Source organism: Theropithecus gelada, chromosome 9, assembly GCF_003255815.1.
Source record: "Theropithecus gelada isolate Dixy chromosome 9, Tgel_1.0, whole genome shotgun sequence".
Taxonomy (NCBI): Eukaryota; Metazoa; Chordata; class Mammalia; order Primates; family Cercopithecidae; genus Theropithecus; species Theropithecus gelada.
In genome coordinates this window covers 41,830,343-41,852,612 of record NC_037677.1, presented here as the reverse complement: position 1 = coordinate 41,852,612, position 22,270 = coordinate 41,830,343, and the positions used below count along the sequence as shown (strand labels likewise).

Here is a 22,270-nt window from a genome sequence, read left to right as displayed (position 1 = left end):
GGATAAATATATTTTTCTCATGAGTTTCTAGAATCATTTTTGATGGTTGCAGCAAAATGCTCTGTATGTAGGGGAAACACTTAAGACAATTATATTTTAAAAGTGGGGAGGGTAAAGGGGCCTAAGTAGAATGAAACTTGGTACATTTCACTTTAAGTGGTAACATGCCTGATAGAGTGTGATAAGTTACATATGTACATTTTTATACCTAGAACAACTACTGAGAAAACTATAAAATGTGGTACACTTAGAAATACTGTAAATAAACCAACATGGAATCTAAAGGAATATTTAGGTAACTAATAGGAAAATAAGGAAAAAGGAACAGATGAATGGAAAACAGAAAACAAAACAAATAGCAGCCTAGCAGAGCAATATTTACCTTAAATGTAAATAATCAGAGTACACTAATTAAAATATAAATTGGCAGAGTGGAAAAAACGTAAAACATGATTCTAAAATTTTTAATTTTTGTGAGTACATAGTAGGTGTATATATTTTTGGGGTACAGGAGATGTTTTGATACAGGCACTCAATGTCTGGTAATCACATTAGGGTAAATTGGGTGTCTATTCCCACGAGTATTTATCTTCTGTGTTATAAACAATCCAGTTATACTCTTTTAGTCATTTTAAAATGTACAATTAAATTTGACTATAGTCACCCTGTTGCGCTAGCAAATATTAGGTCTTATTCATTCTTTCTAACTTTTTTTGTACCCTTTAACCATCCTCACCTTACCCCCACCCCACCCCACTACCTTTCCCAGCCTCTGGTAACCATCCTTCTACTGTCTACCACACCTCCACGAGTTCAGTTGTGTTAATTTTTAGCTTTCACAAATAAATGAGGACATGCAAAATTAACATTCTGTGCCTCCATTTCCATCTACTTTGTTGCATATGACAGGATCTCTCATTCTTTTTTATGGCTGAATGGTACTCCATTGTGTATATGTACCACATTTTCTTTATCTGTTTATCTGTGAATGGACACTTAGCTGTTGTGGACACTTAGAGATCTTAGCTGTTGTGAACAGTGCTGCAGTAAACATGGGAGCAGAGATATCTCATTGATGTGCTGATTTCTTTTCTTTTGGGTATATACCTAGGAGTGGGATTGCTGGATCATATGATAGCTGTATTTTTAGTTTTTTCAGGAACTTCCAAACTGTTCTGTTTCGGCCACATGAAGTGAAAACCACTCTGTAAGTGCTCACGTGACTCTTACTTCCTGTGAAACTGCTTTTTTTGTGTAGATAGTTGTCAATTTTAGTCTTCCTGCAAGGGAGTGGGTATGATAGGTGGCGTTCTCTATTCCACCATCTTGTTCCACCCATCCTAAAAATGTTTTCTTAGGAAACTCATAACATAGTGAACAACATAGGTTGATAAAGTATATAAAAAGATAAACTGTACAAACATTAATCAAAACAAAGAGTGACACTGTTAATATCAAATACAGTAGACTCCAGAACAAAGAAAATTATTAGACAGAAAGGACATTATGTAATGATAAAAGGATCAATCCAACAAAAATGCAACGATCCTAAATGTGTCTCTAGCAAACCTCAAAGTACACAAAACAAAACTGAGCTGAAAAGAGAAAAGCACATTTTAAATTGTAGTTGGAAAATTCATCACTCTTAGCAATTGGTAGAATTACTAGCCATGATTACTGGCAGATATAGAAGAACAGGACAGCAACATCAGCCAACAGGACTGAAGCAACATTGTAGAATAGTGCTCAACAAGGCCGGGTGCGGTGGCCCACACTTGTAATCCCAGCACTTTGGGAAGCCGAGGTGGGTGGATTGCTTGAAGTCAGGAGTTCAAGAGTAGTCTGGATAACATGGTGAAACCTTGTCTCTACTAAAAATACAAAAATTAGCCAGGCATAGTGGCGCATGCCTGTAGTCCCAGCTACTTAGGAAGCCAAGGCAGGAGAATTGCTTGAACCGGGAGGTGAAGGTTGCAGTGAGCCAGTGAGCCAAGATTGTGTTACAAAGCTTAGGTTACAGAATGAGAATCTGTCTCAAAAAAAAAAAAAAAAAAAAGGAATAGTGCCCAACAACAGCAAAATACAATTTTTTTCTCAAGTGTCCATGGAATATTCAGAAAGGTAGACCATATCCTGGGCCATAGATAAGCCTTGGCAGATTTAAAAGAATTGAAATCATTCTGAGTATGTATGTTTTCTGGCCATAATGAAACCAAACTACAAATCAGTAATAGAATGACAATAGGAAAATATTTAATCATTTAGAAATTAAGCATCAGAGTTTAAATAAAGTCGGGAGTGAAGAAGAGACCTCAAATTCAATAGTAGAAGCGCATAGACTTAATGAAAATGAGACCATACCATATCAATATTTGTGGGAGGTAGCTAAAGCAGTGCTGGTAGAGAAATGTATAGCACTAAATGCTAACATTAAAGAGGATAATAGGTCGCAAACCCATAATTGACTTTCTACAGTAAAAAACTAGCAAAGAGCAAAATAAAACCTCTGTTAAGTAGAAGGAAGAAAATAATACTGGAAGCAGAAATCAGTAAAATTGAAAATACGAAAAAGTAGAGAAAACTAATGAAGTGTAGGGTTTTTTTGGAAAAAATCAATAAAATTGATAAACGTCTAGCAATATTGATTAAAAATATAAAATGAGATGACAAATCATCAATATCTGGAATGAAACAGGGAATATCAATCTGCTATCCATTTAACAGTGTAATAAGGGAATCTTGTCAACAACTTTATGTTCATAAATATGACAACATAGGCCAGGTGTGGTGGCTCATGCCTGTTATCTCAGCACTTGGGGAGGCCAAGGCGGGTGGATCACCTGAGGTCGAGAGTTCATGACCACCCTGGCCAACGTGGTGAAACTTTGTCTCTACTAAATATACAAAAATTAGCCTGGTGTGGTGGTGCATGCCTGTAGTCCCAACTACTCAGGAGGCTGAGGTAGGAGAATGGCTTGAACCCAGGGAGTGGGCGGTTGCGGTGAGCTGAGATTGTGCCATTGCACTCTAGCCTGGGCAGCAGAGCAAAACTCTGCCCCCGCGCCCCCCCAAAAAAAATGACAACATAGAAGAAATGTAGCAGTTCTTCAGAAACTACAAACTGTTACAACTCAATCAGGGTGATACAAATAATTTGAATGACCCATAGGTTTTCATAAAAGTTGACATAATTTGAATCAAAGAATTTAAATTTTAAATAAAAACCTCCAAAAAACCAATTTCCGAGTACAAGAGGGTTGTAGTCCTCAGTAGAGAATTCTACCTAACATTTACATAAGAATTAATGGTGATTTTATATAATGTTCTCAGAAAATGGAAGCGGAAATATTTATTTATTTACTTACTTATTGAGATGGAGTCTTGCTCAGTTACCCAGGCTGGAGTACAGTGGTGTAATCTCGGCTCACTGCAACCTCTGTCTCCCAGGTTCAAGTGATTCTCCTGCCTTAGCCTCCTGAGTAGCTGGGACTACAGGCACATGCCACCATGCTTGGCTAATTTTTGTATTTTTACTAGAGACGGGGTTTCACCATATTGGCCAGGCTCAAACTCCTGACCTCGTGATCCACCCACCTCGGCCTCCCAAAGTGCTAGGATTACAGGTGTGAGCCACCGCGCCCCGCCGAGAGGGAACACTTCTTAACGCATTTAAAAAATTATTTTGATGCCAAAACCATACAGACAGTACAAAAATTATAAAACTACAGACCTATGCCTCTCATAAATTTTGTAGCAAAAATCTTTTTTTTTTTTTTTTTTTTTGAGACGGAGTCTCGCGCTGTGTCACCCAGGCTGGAGTGCAGTGGCGCCATCTCGGCTCACTGCAAGCTCCGCCTCCCAGGTTCAGGCCATTCTCCTGCCTCAGCCTCCCGAGTAGCTGGGACTACAGGCGCCCGCCACCACGCCCGGCTAGTTTTTTGTATTTTTAGTAGAGACGGGGTTTCACCATGTTAGCCAGGATGGTCTCGATCTCCTGACCTCGTGATCCGCCCGCCTCGGCCTCCCAAAGTGCTGGGATTACAGGCTTGAGCCACCGCGCCCGGCCGCAAAAATCTTTAACAAAATACTAGCAAATAGAAAAGAGTCATGTAAAAAGTATACACCATAACCAAGTGGGATTTACTTGAGTTATGCAAGCAAGGCTGGTTTAACATTCAGAAATCAGTGTGATTAACCCACCATAGGCTAAAGAAGAAAAATTACGTACCATCAGTTAATATAGAGAAAGCATTTGACAAAATGCAATATCCATCCATGATAAAAACTCTCCATACTAGACATTGAGAGGATCTTCCTCAATTTGATAAATGAACATGCACAAAATATCTATAGCAAATATATTTGCTGGTAAGATGAATGCTTTCCCTGTAAAACTGGGAACGAGGCAAGGATGTTTGCTCTTGCCAATCTTACTGATTATAGTACTGTAACTTTTATCAAGCACAATGAAGCAAGAAAATGAAATAGAAGTCATACACATAGAGAAGAAATAAAACTTTATATTTACATATGACATGATTATATATGTAGAATATTACAAGGAATCTTAGAAAATAAAAACCTCAGGCCAGGCATAGTGGCTCATGCCAGTAATCCCAGCACTTTGGGAGGCCGAGGTGGGTGGATCATCTGAGGTCGGGAGTTGAAGAGCAGCCTGACCAATATGAAGAAACCTTGTCTCTATTAAAAATACAAAATTAGCTGGGTGTGGTGGTGCATGCCTGTAATCCCAGCTACTCGAGAGGCAGGAGAATCGCTTGAACCTGGGAGGCGGAGGTTGCGGTGAGCCAAGATCATGCCATTGCACGCCAGCCTGGGCAACAGGAGCAAAACTCTGTCTCAAAAACAACAACAACAACAACAAATGAACAACAACAACAACAACAACAAATGAAAACCTCCCAGAATGAATGAATGATTTCCAAAAAGTTTCAGGGTCCAAGATGAACACATACAATCAGTTTCTCTCTACTAACAATGAACATATGGAAATCTAAATTAAAAACATAATACCACTTATTCCATAGGAAGTTAAATACTTTGGTATAAATTGAACAAAATGTGTATAGGACTTTTGTGCCGAAAATTACAAAATGCTGATGAAAGAAATAAAAGAAAGAAATGGAGACACATGGTCTCTTGATAGATTGGAAAACTCAACTTAGTAAGTATGCCATTTCTTTCCAAATTGATCTGTAGGTTTAATGGCATTCCTGTCAAGATTGCAGTAAGGTTTTTCTCAGCTTTAAATAAACTTATTCCAAAATTTTTATAAACAGTCAGAGTCATAAACAGTTGAAACAATTTTGAGAAAATTTTTCTCAAAAGTTTTGTGAAAAAGAATAGTAGGAATTACTGTATCCAGTGTTAAGGCTTATTACATTAGTCTCCCCTTTTCTGTGGTTTTGCTTTCTGCAGTTTCAGTTACCTGAGGCCAACTGTGGTTCAAAAATATTAAATAGGAAACTTTAGAAATAAATAATTCCTAAGTTTAAATTGCATACTGCTGTGAGTAGCATGATGAAATTTTGCACTGTCCTGTCCCAGGACATGAGTCAACCCTGTGTCCAGCATACTCAGGCTGTATATGCTACCCATGAGTTAATTACTTAATAACTGTCTTGATTATTTACTGTCATGATATGTGTTCAGATAACCCTTATTTTACTTAATAATGGCCCTAAAGAGCAAGCGTAGTGATGCTAGCATATTGTTACAACTTTTCTCTTTTATGATGATGTTAATTTCTCCCTGTCCCTAATTTATAAATTAAACTTTATCATAGGTTTGTATATTTAGGAAAAAAGCCATAGTATTTATAGGGCTCAATACTATCTGAAGTTTCAGGCTTCCACTGGGTGTCTTGGAATGTATCCCCCTTGGATAAGGAGTGACTACTGTATGCATATATTAATAGCTATAATAATTAAGAGGACAGGATGTTGGTAGAATATACACATTAGTAGAACATACACATAGAAAAATGGAAAAGAATAGAAAACCTCAATATTGATTATGCTGTTATAGACTACATGTTCACATCTCCCCAAAATTCATATGTTGGAGCCCTCACCCCCAGTGTGGTGGTATTTGGAGATATGGAGCCCTTGGGAGGTAATTAGGGTTACAGTAGGTCATGAGGGTGGGGCCCTCAAGATGAAGTTAGTGCCTTATAGGAAGAGTAAGTGAGCTTGCTCGCTCTCCATGTGCATAGAGGAAAGGCGATGTGAACATACTGTGGCTGTCTGTAAGCTGGGAAGAGGCCCTCACCAGGCCCTGGCCATACTGGCATCCTGATCTCAGACTTCCAGCATTTGGAACCGTGAGGAAATAAACTGTTGTTTAAGCCACACAGTCTGTGGTATTTTGTTATGGCAGCTGAAGCTAAGACATTTACAAACTGTTGACAAAAATGCAAAAGAAATTCAGTCAGGTATTCAGCAAATGATGCTGGAGCATTGTAACAGTATCTTGTTTTGTGTCTGGCAAAATATATGTAACATGAAATTTTCCATTTTAACAGGTTTTAAGTGGCATTGCACTCACAATGTTGTATAGCCATTACCATAATTTCTAAAACATTTTCATTATTTCAAACAGAAACTCTATTGCCATTAAGCAGTAACTACTCATTCCCCCCTCCCACCAGCCTATGGTAACCTCTTATCTAGTTTGTCTCTGTGAGTTTTGACTGTTGTGAATATTTCATGTCAGTAGTGTGACAACATTTGGCCTTTCACGTCTGCCTTATTTCACTTAGCATGATGCTTTCAGCTTTCATCTGTATTGTAACAAGTATCAAGACTTTCTTTTCTGGCTGTTTAATCCATTCATCTGTTGATGTACAGTTGGGTCGTATGTATACCTTTTGGCTGTTGTGAATAATGCTTCCGTGAACACTGGCATATCATTATCTGCTCAAGTTCCTGTTTTCATTTCTTTTGGATATAAACCTAGGAGTAGAATTGTTTTATCAAAGTGTATTTCTTTTAGCATTTTGGGGTACCACTGAATTATTTTTAATATGTGTGTGTATATAGATAGATAGATAGATATTTGTTTTTGAGACAGAGTCTCACCCTGTCGCCCAGGCTGGAGTGCAGTGGCATGATCTCGGCTCACCACAACCTCCGCCTCCTGGGTTCAAGTGGTTCTCCTGCTTCAGCTTCCCGAGTAGCTGGGACTACAGGCTTATGCCGCCATGTCCGGCTGATTTTTGTGGTTTTAGTAGAGATGGGGTTTCACCATGTTGGCCAGGCTTGTCTTGAACACCTGACCTCTGGTGATCCACCCGCCTTGACCTCCCAAAGTACTGGGATTACAGGCGTGAACCACTGCACCCGGCCTTACTTTTTCTTTTGTTGCTCATGCATTTTATGTCATAGGTGAGAATCCATCAACAAAACCAAAGTTTTCCTTTAAACATTTTATTGTTTTAGCTCTTATTTTCAGTTCATTTTTGTATATAGTCGAAGTAGGGATCTAATTTTATTTTCTAAGTTTATTTTCATGTGGAAATCCAGTTGACCCAGCATCATTTTTTGGTCATTTGTCATCATTCCAAGCAGAAACTCTATCGCCATTAAGCAGTAACTACTCATTCCCTCTTCCCACCATCTTTGGCAACCTGTAATCTGTTTTGTCTCTGTGAGTATGACTGTTGTGAATATTTCATGTCAGTAGTGTGACAATATTTGGCCTGCATCAACTGAAAGAAAAGGCTTTTCTTTCTCCCAGTGAATAGAATTGACACCCTTGTCAAAAATCAGTTGGCTGCAGGTAGTGTATTTTTGGGCTCTCACTTGTATTCTGTTTGTCTGTATGTCTATACCTATGCCATGACCACACTGTTTGGATTACTGTAGCTTTCTAATAAGTTGTGAAATTGGACATTTTGAGTCCTCTGACATTGTTCTTGTTTTTAAAAATCGTTTTGGCTATTCAGGGCCCTTGTAATTCCATGTGACTTTAAGGATCAGCTGTTTATTTTGGTAAAAATGCTGATGGAATTTTGATAGGGATTGGGTTAAATCTGTAGATCATTTTGAATGGTATTGTCCTTTTAACAATACTACATCTCTCAAACTATGACCATGAGATACTGTTTCCTTTATTTATGCCCTTTTTAATATTTTTCATCAGTATTTTGTAGTTTTCAGTGTACAAGTCTTGCACCTTCTTGGTTAACTTTGTTTCTAGATAGTATTTTATTTTTTTAGATGGTGCTATAGATAGAATTGTTTTCTTAATTTTCTTTTCAGATTGTTCTTTTCATGTGTGTAGCAACACAACTGATTTTTGTGTGTTGATGTATCCTGCAACTTTGCAGAATTCATTCGTTAGCTGTAGTGTCTTTCTTGTAGATTATAATCTATCTTTAGGATAATGTCACCTGTGAGTTGACATAGTTTTACATCTTCCTTTGCAGTGGATGCCTTTCTTTTTCTTGCTTGGCTGGAACTTCTACTGCAGTGTTAAATAGCACTGGCAAAAGTGGGTATTTTTGTCTTCTTCCTGATGTTAAGAGGAAAGCTTTCTTTCATCAGTGAATATGATATAAAGCTGTGAATTTTCCATAAATGCCCTTTACCATGTTGAAGAAGTTCTATTCTGTTTTGTGTTTTCTGAATGTATTTATCCTGAAAGGGGGTTGGATTTTGTCATCTGCCTTTCCTGCATCAACTGAGATAATCATGTCCTTTTTTAACTTATTTTATTAATGAAGTGTATTACATTGATCTTCCTTCCTTCCTTCCTTCCTTCCTTCCTTCCTTCCTTCCTTCCTTCCTTCCTTCCTTCCTTTTCTTTCTTTTCTTTCTTTTCTTTCTTTTCTTTCTTTCTTTTTTTTTTCATTGATTTTCTTATGTTGAACCACACAAGCATTTCCAGGATAAGTCCCCTTTGGTCACTTGGTCATGGTATATAGTCCTCTTAATATACCATTAAATATATTTTACTGGTGTGTGTGTGTGTAGCTTTGTATCTATTCATACGCATCATTCATTCATTCATTTATTCATTTGCATTTTTATTTATTTATTTTTTAAGAGACAGAGCCTCACTCTTGCCTGGGCTATAGTACAGTGGCACAAGTATTGCTCACTGCAGCCTTAAACTCCCAGGCTCAAGTGATCCTCCCCATTCAGCCTCCTGAGGGTACTATAGCTGTATACCACCATGCCCAGTATGCCCAGCCTTTTTTTTTTTTTTTTTGTGGAAACAGGATCTCACTATGTTGCTCATGCTGGTCTTGGACTCCTGGCATCAAGTGATCCACCTTGGCCTCCCAAACCTCTGGGATTACAGGTACTATCCACCATGCCCAGCCTCAGTCTAAAACTATTAACTGTAGGAACCGTCAGTTTCTCCCTTGCATTCTGTCAGTGTTTGCTTTATATGTTTCAGAATGCTGCTTGGTACATATATAGTTATAATTTTTATAGCTTATTGATGGAACGACCGTTTATTCATATATAGTATCCTTCTTTATCTCTTGTAACAGCTTATATCTTAATCTATTTTGGGTGAAATTAGTATAGCCACTCCAGTTCTCTTTTGGTGGCTGTTTTCATGGAATATTTTTTATCAGCCTTTCAGTTTTAATTTATTTGTGTCTTTGGATCTAAAGTCAGTTTGTTTTGGACAGTGTGTAGTTAGATCATGTTTTTAAAAAATCTATTCTGAAGCTGGGTGGTTCACACCTGTAATCCCAGCACTTTGGGAGGATCTCTTGAGCCCAGGAGTTGGAGACCAGCCTGGTCTACAAAGTGAGACTCCATTTCTACAAAAAAATAAAAATAAAAATAGTTGGGTGTGGTGGTATGCGCTTGTGGTTCCAGCTACTTGGGAGGCTGAGGCAGGAGGATCCCTTGAGCCCAGGAAGTCAAGGCGGCAGTGAGTCATGTTTGTGCCACTGCACTCCAGCCTAGGTGACAGAGCAAGACCCTGTCTAAAATAAATAAATAAATAAATAAATAAATAAATAAATAAAATAAAATCCATCCTGCCAGCCTCTGCCTTCTGATTGATGAGTTCAATCAATTATCAATTAAAGTAATCACCGACAAGGAAGCACTTCTGCCATACTGCATTTTGTTTTCTGTATGTTGTATACCTTCTTTGGTCCCATATTCCCTTTATTACTGTCTTCTTTGTTTTTTTTTTTTTTTTTTTTTTTTTCGAGACGGAAGTCTTGCTCTGTTGCCCAGGCCGGAGTGCAGTGGCACGATCTTGGCTCACTGCAAGCTCCTCCTGGGTTCAAGTGATTCTCATGCCTCAGCCTCCCAAGTAGCTGGGACTACAGGTATGTGCCACCATACCCAGCTAACTTTTGTGTCTTTAGTAGAGATGGAGTTTTGCCATGTTGGCCAGGCTGGTCTTGAACTGCTGGCCTCAAGTGATCCAACCGTCTCGGCCTCCCAAAGTACTGGGATTACAGGCCTGAGCCCACTGTGCCCGGCCTGATTTTTATAGTGAATCATTTTTATTCCCTTCTCATTTCCTTCTGTGTGTATTTTTTAGATATTGTCTTGGTAGTTAACCATGGGGATTACTTTCACATTCTAAATTAATGGCAAACTAGTTTAAATTGATTCCTTCCTAACTTCAATATGTTATGAAAACTTTGCTTCTACCTAGCACGTTACTCATCCCCTTTATGTTGTTGTCACAGGTTACGTCTTTATACATTGTATGCTCATAACGTAAATTTATATTTAGTTCTTATCCATTTATCTTTTAAGTCCCGCATGAAGTAAAAAAATGGAGTTACAAAGCAAACATACAATGACCCTGGCTTTTATATTTGTCTATATAGTTAACCTTATTGGAAATCTTTATTTTTTCCTCCAGATTTGAGTCTAGTTTCTTTTCATTTCATCTTGAGAGACACCCTTCAGTGCTTCCTGTATAGCAAGCCTGGTAGTAACAAACTCAGCATTTGTTTTTCTGAGATTGTCTTCATTTCTCTTTCATTTTGAAGGACAGTTTTACCAGCTAGAGAATTCTCAGATGATAGTTTTTTCTTTCAGGAATTTATATGTGTCATCCGTATGTCTTCAGGCCTTCAATTGATTTCTAAGGAGATATCAGCTCCTAATATTAATGAGGATCTCTTGTAACGTAAAAATGCCACAAAACTTTCCCACCAGTTGAAGTTGCCTTTTTCCTGATTTAGCATTTACTTGGTTACTGTAAACCTTTCATTGTTTTCCAGAGTTCAACAAGGTTGATTTTTATAGTTCTTGTTTTTTGGTGTTTCTGTGGGGAGACATTTTGGAGCTGTATACGCCACCATTTGGTTATGTCACTCAACACTGTTAACTGAATGGACCTATTGTCCATTCAAGAATGACAGCCAAATGAGATATGCAAAGAAACAGGAACAATGTGACCCATGCACAGGACTAACAACAGGCAACACAGTAATATGGTTTCCATTTAAGTTGGCAGAAAACGGGTTATCTGGTGCAGATCAGTGTATGTTGTGTAATTTGAGGAAGAGCCAGTAAAATAATGAAAAATGAACAAAACCTTGGGAAACGGATATCACTAGTTGCACCAGCATATACAAATGGGAGTATCAATATGAGAGAACAGAAAGGGAAAGAAAAATTTTTTGAGGAATTCGCAGAAACACCCACAATTTGTTGAAGAACACTAATATATTCATCCAAGAAGCTCAACAAACTCATAGGAGGATAAATGCAAAGAGACTTATACCCAGATATGTCATAATGAAAGATGCTTTTATCATGCTCTTGTTTAACCTGCCTTATAAAAGTGACAATACAAGTGCTGGTGAGGATTTAGAGGAACTGAATTGTTCATACATTTTTGATGGCATGTGAAATGCTACAGTCGTTCTAGAAAATAGTTTGTCAGTTCGATTTAAAACTAAAAACAGCATACATCTGTGGGGGCATGCCCAAGGTGGCCAAATAGGAACAGCTCCAGCCTCTAGCTCCCAGCGTGAGCGACACAGAATTTGGGCGATTTCTGCGTTTTCAACTGAGGTACTGGGTTCATCTCACTGGGGCGTGTTGGACTGTTGGCGCTGGTCCGCGGGTGCATCCCGACCAGTGAGAGCTGAAGCAGGGCGAGGCATCGCCTCACCTAGAAGCGCAAGGGGGAAGCGAATTCCTTTTCCTAACTAAAGGAAATTGAAGCACACAACACCTGGAAAATCGGGTAACTCCCACCCTAATACTGCGCTTTACCAAGGGTCTTAGCAAACGACACACCAGGAGATTATATCCCACACCTGGCCCAGAGGGTCCCACGCCCACGGAGCCTTCCTCATTGCTAGCACAGCAGTCTGAGATCTAACTGCAAGGTGGCAGCGAGGCTGGGGGAGGGGCACCCCCCATTGCTGAGGCTTAAGTAGGTAAGCAAAGCCACTGGGAAGCTCGAATTGGGCGGAGCCCGCCACAACTCAAGGAGGCCGGCCTGCCTCTGCAGACTCCTCCTCTGGGGACAGGGCATAGCTAAACAAAAAGCAGCAGAAACCTCGGCAGAGGTAAATGTCCCTGTCTGATAGCTTTGAAGAGAGCAGTGGATCTCCCAGCATGGAGTTTGAGATCTGAGAATGAACAGACTGCCTGCTCAAGTGGGTCCCTGACCCCTGAGTAGCGTAACTGGGAGACATCCCCCACTAGGTACAGACCGACACCTCACACCTCACATGGCAGGTTACACCCCTGCGATGAAGCTTCCAGAGCGAGAATCAGACAGCAGCACTTGCTGTTCAGCAATATTCTATCTTCTGCAGCCTCTGCTGCTGATACCCAGGCAAACAGGGTCTGAAGTGGACCTCAGGCAAACTCCGACAGACCTGCAGCTGAGGGTCCTTACTGTTAGAAGGAAAACTAACAAACAGAAAGGACACCCACACCAAAACCCCATCAGTACATCACCATCATCAAAGACCAAAGCAGGTAAATCCACAAAGATGGGGAAAGAGTAGTGCAGAAAAGCTGGAAATCCAAAAAATCAGAGTGCATCTCCCCACCAAAGGAACGCAGCTCATCGCCAGCAACGGAACAAAGCTGGCCGGAGAATGACTTTGACAAGTTGAGAGAAGAAGGCTTCAGTCTATCACACTTCTCAGAGATAAAGGAGGAACTACCTAACCAGCGCAAAGAAACTAAAAATCTTGAAAAAAGAATGGATGAATGGATAACTAGAATAATCAATGCAGAGAAGACCTTGAAAGAACTGACAGAGATGAAAACCATAACACGAGAACTACGTGACAAATGCACAAGTTTCAGTAACCGACTCGATCAACTGGAAGGAGGAGTATCAACGATTGAAGATCAAATGAATGAAATGAAGTGAGAAGAGAAGTGTAGAGAAAAAAGTAAAAAGAAATGAACAAAGCCTCCAAGAAGTACGGGATTATGTGAAAAGGCCAAATCTGCGTCTGATTGGGGTGCCTGAAAGTGAGGGGGAAAATGGAACCAAGTTGGAAAACACTCTGCAGGATATCATCCAGGAGAACATCCCCAACCTAGTAAGGCAGGCCAACATTCAAATTCAGGAAATACAGAGAACGCCACAAAGATACTCCTTGAGAAGAGCAACTCCAAGACACATAATTGTCAAATTCACCAAAGTTGAAATGAAGGAAAAAATGTTAAGGGCAGCCAGAGAGAAAGGTCGGGTTACCCACAAAGGGAAGCCCATCAGACTAACAGCAGATCTCTCGTCAGAAATTCTACAAGCCAGAAGAGAGTGGGGGCCAATATTCAACATTCTTAAAGAAAAGAAATTTAAACCCAGAATTTCATATCCAGCCAAACTAAGTTTCATAAGTGAAGGAGAAATAAAATCCTTTGCAGAGAAGCAAATGCTGATTTTGTCACCACCAGGCCTGCCCTACAAGAGACCCTGAAGGAAGCACTAAACATGGAAAGGAACAGCCGGTACCAGCCATTGCAAAAACATGCCAAAATGTAAAGTCCATCTATTCTAGGAAGAAACTGCATCAACTAGCGAGCAAAATAACCAACTAATATCATAATGACAGGATCAAGTTCACACATAACAATATTAACCTTAAATGTAAATGAACCAAATGGTCCAATTAAAAGACACAGACTGGCAAACTGGATAAAGAGTCAAGACCCATCAGTTTGCTGTATTCGGGAGACCCATCTCACATGCAGAGACATACATAGGCTCAAAATAAAGGGATGGAGGAAGATCTACCAAGCAAATGGGAAACAAAAAAAAAGCAGGAGTTGCGATCCTAGTCTCTGATAAAACAGACTTTAAACCATCAAAGATCAAAAGAGACAAAGAAGGCCATTACATAATGGTAAAGGGATCAATTCATCAGGAAGAGCTAACTATCCTAAATGTATATGCACCCAGTAGAGAAGCACCCAGATTCATAAAGCAAGTCCTTAGAGACTTACAGAGAGACTTAGACTCCCATACAATAATAATGGGAGACTTCAACATCCCCCTGTCAACATTAGACAGATCAATGAGACAGAAAGTCAACAAGGATATCCAGGAATTGAACTCAACTCTGCACCAAGCAGACCTAATAGACATCTACATAACTCTCCACCCCAAATCAACAGAATATACATTCTTCTCAGCACCACATCACACTTATTCCAAAATTGACCACATAGTTGGAAGTAAAGCACTCCTCAGCAAATGTAAAAGAAGAGAAATTATAACAAACTGTCTCTCAGACCACAGTGCAATCAAAGTAGAACTCAGGACTAAGAAAATCAATCAAAACTGCTCAACTACATGGAAACTGAACAACCTGCTCCTGAATGACTACTGGGTACATAATGAAATGAAGGCAGAAATGAAGATGTTCTTTGAAACCAATGAGAACAAAGATACAACATACCAGAATCTCTGGGACACATTTAAAGCAGTGTGTAGAGGGAAATTTATAGCACTAAATGCCCACAAGAGAAAGCAGGAAAGATCTAAAATTGACACCCTAATATCACAATTAAAAAGGATATGAACAGACACTTCTCAAAAGAAGACATTCATCCAGCCAACAGACACATGAAAGAATGCTCATCATCACTGGCCATCAGAGAAATGCAAATCAAAACCACAATGAGATACCATCTCACACCAGTTAGAATGGCAATCATTAAAAAATCAGGAAACAACAGGTGCTGGAGAGGATGTGGAGAGGTAGGAACACTTTTACACTGTTGGTGGGATTGTAAAGTAGTTCAACCGTTGTGGAAAACAGTATGGCGATTCCTCAAGGATCTAGAACTAGAAATACCATTTGACCCATCCATCCCATTACTGGGGATATACCAAAAGGATTATAAGTCATGCTGCTATAAAGACACATGCACACGTATGTTTATTGCAGCACTATTCACGATAGCAAAGACTTGTAATCAACCCCAATTTCCATCAGTGACAGACTGGATTAAGAAAATGTGGCACATACACACCATGGAATACTATACAGCCATAAGAAAGGATGAGTTTGTGTCCTTTTTAGGGACATGGATGCTGCTGGAAACCATCTTTCTCAACAAATTATCGCAAGAACAGAAAACCAGATGCCGCATGTTCTCACTCATAGGTGGGAATTGAACAATCAGATCACTTGGACACAGGAAGAGGAACATCACACACCGGGTCCTATTGTGGGGAGGGGGTAGATGGGAGGGATAGCATTAGGAGATATACCTAATGTAAATGACGAGTTAATGGGTGCTGCTCACCAACATGGTACATGTATACATGTGTGACAAACCTGCATGTTGTGCACATGTACCTTGGAACTTAAAGTATCATTAAAGAAAAAAAAAAGCTAAAAACAAACTTAGCATGTGAACCACTAGTTGCACTGTTAGACATTTATCCTTGAGAAATAAAAACTTACGTTCCATCAAAAAAATTTCAGAGCAGTTTTATGGGTAATAGCCAAAACCTGAATAATCCACATGTTGTTGAATGGATAAATAATGTGTGATGTGTCCATATAATGAAGTGCTACCCAATATTAAAAGGGAATGAATGAGTGATACATGCAACATTTTGGATGAATCTCAAGAGATTAAGCTGAGTTTTAAAAAACCCAATCTCAGAAATTTACATATTTGTTATGGTCCACCCCATAGAATTGGGATGAACCCTCCTACCCCCAAGGTTTGGTCCAGATACCAAAACTAGTAATGGTATCAAGTGTGTAATAAAGAGTTTATTACTTATAGAGACAGGTTTCTAGGGAGACCAGAGAAGGCTCCTAAGCAGGTCTAAATGTGGATTGAGAAAGGAGAAGAATGGCTGCTTGTCATTAGGAATTTGGGGTGGGGTGAGTGCACACAAAAAGGATGGAGTTTATTTGGTTTGAGTTTCCTACTGGCGTTGACGGAGGGACCACCTAAGCTTTATTATTGGCTTGCCCAAATGTAGGGTAAGAGGGGGGATGGGTGGGATTTGAAATCTATTATCAGCCAGTTATCACAAATGCAGTTAAGCTCTTTGTCATAATACCTCATGATTTTATTTGTGTAACAGTCTTGAAATGACAACTTAGAGATGGAGAAGAGATTCGTGGTTGCCAGTGTGAGGAAGGCAGAGAGGGTAGGAGATGACTGTAGTTACCATGTGTGGGATCCTTGTGATGGGGCTGTTCTGTATCACCAATGTTGTGATTTTCCCAAAAATCTATACATGTGGCAAAATTTATAGAACTAAATGTAGACAACTAATGCATGTGAAACTTGTGAAATCTGAATAAGGTTGATTGAATGAATCAATGTCAGTTCTTGGCTGATATTGAGCTATAGTTCTGCAAATTGTTACCATGGAGAAAACTGGGTGAGGGGTATACAGAATCTTCTCATTATTTCTCCCAGCTGTATGCCAATTTAAGAATTGTCTCCAGGCTGGGTACGGTGGCACATGCCTGTAATCTCAGCACTTTGGGAGGCCAAGGTGGGTGGATCACTTGAACTCAGGAGTTTGAGACCAACCTGGGCAACATGGTGAAACTCCATCTCTACAAAAAATAAAGACATTAGCCAGGTGTAGTGGTGCATGCCTGCTGTCCCAGCTGCTTGGGAGGCTGAGGTGGGAGGAACGCTTGAGTCCAGGAGGTCAAGGCTGCAGTAGGCTGTGATGTACCATTTCACTCCAGCCTGGGTGACAGAATGAGACCTTGCCCCCCACCAAAAAAGAAAAAGAATTTTCTCCAAATAAAAAGGTTTGTAAATTGCCTACCAATTATAAGTAATTCTGCTTCTTAACCTTTAATAAAGGTAATAGGCCGAGTGCAGTGGCTCATGCCTGTAATCCCAGCACTTTGGGAGGCTGAGGCGGGCAGATCACGAGGTCAGGAGATGGAGACCATCCTGGCCAACATGGTGAAACCCTGTCTCTACTAAAATACAAAAAATTAGCCAGGTGTGATGGTGTGCATCTATAGTCCCAGCTATTCGGGAGGCTGAGGCAGGAGAAGTGCTTGAACCTGGGAGGCGGAGGTTGCACTGAGCCAAGATGGTGCCACTGCACTCCAGCCTGGCAACAGAGCAAGATTCCATCTCAAAAAATAAAATAAAGTAAAGGTAATGGACAAAATCATGTTGTACACTATTTATTGAAAAATCACAGCCCACTTTCTGTATAAGAGATGCTGGATCTCTTTTATCGCCAGTTTTACTGAATCTCATAAAGGATCTACTGTCCATTACACAGACAATAAAAAATAATGAAACATGAAGGTTGGGAAGTCAAATTGTCATTTTGTGTGCAGACGATTTGATATCTGTACAAGCAGAAGTAAATGTACACAGAAGTGATTTAAATTAAAACAGTTTAGTGAGGTGGTTGACTATAAGAACAGTGCGTACTATCAGTTGTGTGTTATTTATACACCAGGAAACAAGTATATAAGAAACAACTTTCTTGAGAATTATATGATATAATTCACATACTGTACTCTTCACCAAATTTTACGTGTATAAATCAATCATTGTTAGTGTATTTGCAGGATTGTGCAACCTTCCAGACAGGTTTTTTTACTTTTTTTGAGGTTGAGTCTTGCTCTTTCACCCAGGCTGGAGTGCAGTGGTGTGGTCTTGGCTCACTGCAACTACTGCCTCCCGGGCTCAAGCTAAGTCTCCTGCCTCAGCCTCCTGAGTAGCTGGGATTACAGGCGCATGCCACCACACCTGGCTGTTTTTATATTTTCACCATGTTGGCCAGGCTGGCCTCACATTCCTACCTCAGGTTATCCAGGCACCTCAGCCTCCCAAAGTGCTGAGATTACAGGCGTGAGCCACCACACCCGGCCGACAGTTGTTTTTTTGAGACAGAATCTTACTCTCTCGCTCAGGCTGGAGTGCAGTGGCGCGATCTTGACTTGTTGCAACTTCCACCTCCTGTGTTCAAGCGATTCTCCTGCCTCAGCCTCCCGAGTAGCTGGGACTGCAGGTGTGTACCACTATGTCCAGCTAATTTTTTGTGTTTTTAGTAGAGAAGGGGTTTCACCATGTTGGCCAGGCTGGTCTGGAGCTCTTGACCTCAAGTGATCTGCCTACATAGGCCTCCCAAAGTGCTGGTATTATAGGCATGAGGCACCACGCCCAGCTGACAATGATTCTTAGAACATTGTCATCGTCCCTGAAACAAAGTCAATATCCGTTAGCAATTACTTTCTCTTTCCCCTTTCCTGTAGCCCTTGGTAACCAAAATTGAATATTCTGTCTGTGTGGATTTGCCTAATCTGGATGTTTCATAAAAATGCAACTGTCTGTGACCTTTTCTGCCTGGCTTCTTTCTCTTAAGCATAACATGTTCAAGGTTCATGTATCAATATTTCACTTGTTTTTTGTGGCCATATAACATGGTGTATAGATATACTACATTTTATGTATCCATTTGTCAGTGGATGGACATTTGGTTTTAGTTCTACTTCTTGACTATTATGAATAATTCTGCTGTAAGTGTTCATGTATACGTTTTCACATGGACATGTATTTTCAGTCATTTCAGATATATACCTGGAAGTAGAATGCTGGTTATGTGGTGTCTCTGTGTTCAACTTTCTTGGGAACTGCCTGATTGTTTCTCATAGCAGTCACAGTACTTTACAATCCTGCCAGCAATGCATGAATTTTCCAGTTTCTCCAGTTTGCCAACACTTTTTAATAGTATTATTATTATTTATTATACTAATCCAGTAGTTGTGAAGAGGTATCTCATTGTGGTTTTTTGCATTTCCCAATGGCTAATGATGTTGAACATCTTTTTGTTTTTCTTTTTGAGATGGAGTCTTGCTCTGTCACCCGGGCTGGAGTGCAGTAGCGCGATCTCAGCTCACTGCACCCTCTGCCTCATGGGTTCAAGCAGTTCTCTGCCTCAGCCTCCTGAGTACCTGGGATTACAGGTGCCCACCACCACGCCCGGCTAATTTTTGTATTTTTGATAGAGACGGGGTTTCACCATCTTGGCCAGGCTGGACTTGAACTCCTGACCTCATGATCCACCCACCTCGGCCTCCCGAAATGCTGGAAGTACAGGTGTGAGCCACTGCTCACGGCCTGATGTTGAACATCTTTTTATGCACTCGTTGGCTATTTACGTATCTCCTTTGTCGATTTCAAGCATTCACTTTATTTCATGACTTACAGAAAAATTGGGGAGATAGTAGAATTACCCAGTTCCTGCTGTTGTTGACATATTAAGATGGTACATTTGCAACAGCTGTTGAACTAACATTGGTACATGATTATTGACTAAAGTCCGTATTTTTATTTAGGATCTGCTGATTTTTACCTAATGTCCTTCTTTGTTCCAGGATCCCTTCCAGGGCACCACATTTCATTTAGTTGTCATGTCTCTTTAGACTCCTCTTGGCTATGGTGGTTCCCAGACTTTCCTTGTTTTGGATGACCTTGACAGTTTAGAGGAGTCCTGGTGAGGTTTATATAAATCCCGTTTATTGGAATGTGTCTGATGTTTTTCTGAAGATAAGACTGGGATTATAGGTTTTGGGGAAAAAGGCCCGTACCTTTTTTGTCACATTATATCAAGCATGCATACTGTCACCATGTTTTACGACTTTTGATGTTGGCCTTAAATGTCTTGGCAAACATAATGAGTTTGTCCACTATAAAGTTACATCTTTTTCCTATTTTTCATATCATACACATTGGAACAATGTTACTCTGCACAACTCACGTGTCAGAAGTGAAGATTTATGAATTTTATTGCTGTTGTTTTTTAGAGCACTTTCTTTCTGTCACTACAAGATGGTCCAGTCTCATCTTGTGTATTTCCTTTCTGAAATCAGCCATCATTTCTTCAGGTAATCCTGGTTCCTTTTATTTGAGAATGATATTAGAAACCAAGATAGGGGCTAAGGGTGTGCTTGCAGCAGTAGGGTGTGGCCATCTCAGCTGACAGAACAGGGAAATATACATGTGTATAAACCATGTAATATACTTGTAAATAGTTCTACATGTAACCGTCTGTATCTCTCTTAAGCTAAACATGTGTTTATACTTATACCTTCAACTCTTCATTACCATATGGATCATTCTAACTTTCTTCCGTTGCTTCCCTGTAAATTACCGTACCCAACAGTAAGAAATCTGGCTCTAACCATCCATCATCCATTTACTTTCTTTTTTTTTTTTTTTTGTGAGATGGAGTCTTGCTCTGTCACCCAGGTTGCAGTGCAGTGGTGTGATCTCAGCTCACGGCAACCTCCACCTCCTGGGTTCAAGTACTTCTCCTGCTTCTGCTTCCCCCGTAGCTGGGGCTACAGGTGCATACGATAACACTCAGCCAATTTTTGTGTTTTTAGAAGAGATGGAGTTTTGCCATGTTGGACAGGCTGGTCTTGAACCCCTGATCTTAGGTGACCCACCTTCCTCGGCCTCCCTAAGTGCTAGGATTAAAGGTGTGAGCCACTGCGCCTGGCCTTCCATTTACTTTCATTATTCTTTTCCTGTATACATGTATGGCACTGTCAGAATTATTAATCATGCCTATGTGGAAAATAGTTTTATAATGTTATCAACTAAAATACAGTACTTATGTGCAGATTTTCCTTTAATCTCACAGACTTCTGTCTCTTTCCAAAGTAATTAAGGTTAGGATTTCCTCCTGCATTGAAGGGGGTCCTTCACTGATACTATTTTTTGCATTTGTAATGCAGCTAGATGGTTTTGGTACAGCATAGCGTTATTACTGGCTCCTGCTGAACCCATGACTTCGGTGAAATGGGTAATTCCTTGAAATTTGGAGATTACCAAGAGTTACACAGAAGAAATAAGCCATTCAAACAGATCAATATCAGTTAAAGAAATAAAATCCATAAAGCTTTCCTAAAAAAAAGAAAAGGAAAGAAAGAAAGAAAATAAATGATCAGACTTTTTTGGTTTCATTGGTGATTTCTGTGCAACATTTAAGGAAGAAATATACCAGTTCTCTACAGTGTCTTTCAGAAAAGAGATGCAAAGGGAACCTTCCTAACACTTTTTTAAAAGGCTGTTTTTTCTCTAATCCTAAAAGCATATGAAGACCTTGCAAAGAAGAAAAACCACACACTAATATTCCTCATGAATATAGATGCAAAAATCTAAATAGAATCCAACATTGCATGAACATAATTAGATGCCATGACCACTCAAGGCTGGTCAGAGTTTGAAAAGCAATTAATGTGGCCGGGTGTGTGCGTTGGCTTATGCCTGTAATCCCAGCACTTTGGGATGCTGATGCAGATGGATCACCTGTGGTCAGGAGTTCGAGACTAGCCTGGCCAATGTGGTAAAACCCTGTCTCTACTAAAAATACTGAAAGCTAGTGTGGTGGAGTGTGCCTGTAATCCCAGCTCCTCTGAAGGCTGAGGCAGGAGAATCGCTTAGAACTTGGAACGCGGAGGTTGCAGTGAGCTGAGATTGTGCCATTGCACTTCAGCTGGGGTGACAGAGCAAGACTCTGTCTCAGAAAGAAAAAAAAAATCAATTTCTGTAACCTGCCACATCAACAGGCTACAGAAGAAAACTATATCATGTCAATTGATGGACAAGAAGCATTTGATAAAATCCAATACCCATTCATGATAAAACTGAGCAAACTAGGAATAGAGAGAGGGGAACTTCCTCAACTTGATTACAAAAATCTACAAGAAGCCTACTGCTAAGATCATACTGAGTGGTAAGACACTGGATACTTTCTCCTTCAGATAAGGAAACAAGATGTCCTGTCTCTTCATTCTTACTCTGCATCG

At 39.9% G+C, this 22,270-nt stretch overlaps 1 protein-coding gene across 7 annotated transcripts in view; it reads left to right on the top strand.

Annotated features, from left to right (window-relative positions):
* Positions 1-22,270, top strand: part of LOC112631942 (zinc finger protein 33A) — a 50,095-nt gene that overhangs the window by 8,206 nt on the left and 19,619 nt on the right. For 2 of the 7 annotated variants that reach the window (XM_025397520.1, XM_025397517.1), the window contains exon 5: positions 19,880-19,955. The exons of 3 other annotated variants lie outside the window; for them this stretch is intronic. The gene's annotated coding sequence lies outside the window, so the exon portion shown is untranslated. Of the gene's footprint in view, positions 1-19,831; positions 19,956-22,270 lie in introns of all 7 variants that reach the window. 2 more of the 7 variants (XM_025397519.1, XM_025397518.1) reach the window with 1 other exon arrangement.